Source organism: Nestor notabilis, unplaced genomic scaffold, assembly GCF_000696875.1.
Source record: "Nestor notabilis isolate BGI_N333 unplaced genomic scaffold, ASM69687v1 scaffold1284, whole genome shotgun sequence".
In the NCBI taxonomy this organism is placed as follows: Eukaryota; Metazoa; Chordata; class Aves; order Psittaciformes; family Psittacidae; genus Nestor; species Nestor notabilis.
The window spans coordinates 8,756-12,060 of record NW_009924978.1 but is presented as its reverse complement, the minus strand read 5'-3'; positions in this window follow the sequence as shown (position 1 = coordinate 12,060).

Below are 3,305 nucleotides of genomic sequence, written 5' to 3'. Positions count from 1 at the left end.
CTATAGATTTTTTTTGTAGAAAAAGCAAAAAGACTTTGACCAAACAGAAAAATGAATAAAAAAAAAAAAAAAAAAAAAGAAAATCAAGTCCAATAAATGTTACAATGTAATGCTCTCCAAACAGAGAAATCAAATGCACAAAACCCAAGTAATCCCTGTAGCGCTCTGCAGGAAAAGATCTGGGGATTATCATGGATCACATAGTGAGTAGGAGTCTGTAACGCAAAGCTATTTTTAAAAGGCTAACCTCCAATCTCCATTTGCCAAATGCAAACTGAAATTCTGGTTCGCTTGCCACTGTTAAGAACAGTGAAAAACAACACCTGGTTCGGAGCATCATAGTTTTTATAGAACTGCACCACTTTTAGGTATCTGCTTTTCTCCAAACCAGAATGATAGGGAGTTTGAAAAAACCAGTTAGGAGGAAAGAAGGAACATATCCCACTGATACAGGAAAGAATGCTACAAATGGACAGTAAGTTTTCCATAATAATAATACAAATAATGGGTTTAACTTGTAGCCAAAAAGATTTAGGGGATGGGAGTAGGAGGGGATGGAGAACTGGGGTTAAAAGGGCAGAGAAATGATGTAACAATCTATTTAAGGATAGAATGAAATTGCCTTAACTGTAGAATTTGCTGAGAGTGCTCTAGACAGACTTGATAATACATGTGTGTCTTTACAGACTGAGGAAGATATAACCCCATACACTCTTCTAGGGTAACATCTGTCCTTGGTTCTGCTCTTTCTTGGAAAATGTGACAGAAGTCACAAGTCACATGTTAAATGTTACCTTTTCTTAGAAGGATGTCCTTGGTGAGTAACAATCACAGTATTTGTAGGAGGCACACAGAATCATAGAATGGTTTGGGTTAGAAAGGACCTTAAGATCATCTAGTTCCAAGCCCCCTGCCATAGGCAGGGACACCTCACCATAGACCCTGTCAACCCAAGGCTCTGTCCACCCTGGCTTTGAACACTGGCAGGGATGGACCATTTACCACATGTCTTAAGGAGTCAAAATTCTCTCATTTACTAAATTCTCTTTTTTTCATGAAGGCATTGGAAGGTAAATAAAAATTGATTCAAATGCCAGCAATGTACAGGATAACAAAATGACAGAGCTGTTTACACTGTCACTGTGCCATCACCAAGCACAGTGATTGAATGGTATCAGATCAGAGATAACGAATGGCAAAATAAAAATTAAACCAAGTAACACAGACAAAACCGGAGTGGACAGATAAATGCATTCTGATGAGTTAGCAACACCTTTAGATTGAAGGCCTTTATCCACATTTGATCAAGTCACGTAGTTTACGTGTACTTTTACCTTCTTCACAAAAGCTATACTCTCACATTGCAACATCCACAAACACAGATTTCTAAAATAGTAATTCAGCCTGGAGAAAGCTCTAGGGAGACCTTCTAACAGTCTTTCAGTACCTAAGGGGGCCTACAAGAAAGCGGGAGCGCGACTTTTTACAAGGGCAGATAGTGACAGGACAAGGGGGAATGGCTTTAAGCTGAAACAGGGTAGATTTAAATCAGGTATTAGGAATAAATTCTTCACTATGAGGGTGGTGAGGCACTGGAGCAGGTTGCCCAGAGAAGTTGTAGCTGCCTCATCCCTTGCAGTGTTCAAGGCCAGATTAAATGCAGCTTTGAGCAACCTGGTCTAGTGGAAGGTGTCCCTGCCCTTGTCAGTGGAGTTGGAACTAGATGACCTCTTATGTCCCTTCCAACCTAAACCATTCTGTGATTCCATGAATTCCATGGCATCCTGGCAGGCAACAAAGTGCTCAGAGTTATTGCCTTACTGAAATATTTTCTTTTGTAGCCTACAGAACTGTGATATACTTGAGAACTAAGCCTTCAGAAAACTCATACTCTATTTTTTCACACCTAGAAAAAGATACAGTAAGGCTACCAGCAATGCCTTACTGAAAACGCAAATGAACAATCCTTTGATCTCTTAATGTGTTCCTTACAGATCTCTGAATCTCACCTTGGTCCTTACCTTCAACATAACCCTATTTTGGTGGAAATCTAAATGACTGCCTGACATTCCCCGATTCTGACCAGAGACAGTAGTTAAGATCGCTTATGAAATATTAAAAACCATTAAATTATACTGTGACAAGTGAAAAAATAATACATGTAGATTAGTATGTATCATACATATATTTTCATCTAAGAGATTAATAGTACATATCATACATACACTTTCATGTAAGGGATGAATAGTACATATCATACATACATTTTCATCTTAGAGACTTGTTAGGGTAGAAAATCATAAAAGACACAACTTGGTCCATTTGATTGACAGTTGATAGCCAGCACAAGTAGAAAAATTACTCAGATTTTGGTTAACTCCTGCTTGTTACAATTTATCCAAGATCTAACATTTAGCTTTGTTCTTCAATAAAAAATGCCCCCAAGGAATGTACTCAGGCTTAAGATGCTCACACTGCCTTTGCTTTTTGCTACATGAAATTTTGCTGTTGTGGTTTGCAAACTTCGCTCTGTACGCTCTCCTGCCATGGCTCATCCTGCAACCACCATTTCATCTAACTTGTTTTTTTTTTTTTAAATTCAAACCTTTCAATTTCATAGAGAGAAAAACAAACAAACAAAATCAATATTCAAAACTCTACCCATTTTGATAATTATTTGATCATATATTCCCAGACTTAACCTGAACGAAAACTCTTAACCCAAGATTAAACTTTTAATTATAAAAATGAGAACAATAACACACCCTGAAGCATGATCTGAAAGCAGAGTCTCAGCCTTCCAGATAATACGTATTCTTAACATCTTCTTGAATATCTTAATACTCTCTTCAGTGAAAGTACAATCAGTAAGGTAAAATATGTTTATAAGGAAAAGTCACTAAGCTTTTCCATGGTGATCTTCATCTGCAAATGCTACTTGGTATTTATATGCAGATGCTTTAGTGGATGCAAATAGGTTTCTAAAATAACTCAAAGCTTCCCAAAAAAAATATTATGTTTATTTCAAGAAATTGCATCTACAAAAAGAAATCATAAAATATATTTTAAAGACTCTAAGAAACCCATCATGAATAGTAATGGATATTCTCTGCTTTACTTACTCCATCTAGCTGAGTTCTACCTTATATTCTATGCATGGTATATCAATTCAGCTTGAAAACTGGTGTACTGCACATCATTTATTGTGCTACATTTTTCCTCAAAATCCAAAAGAAAAGGCTTTCCAAACTATGAACCATCTTAAATCTTCTTTTTTAATTGTAATATCTTTGGGATGAGAGAAA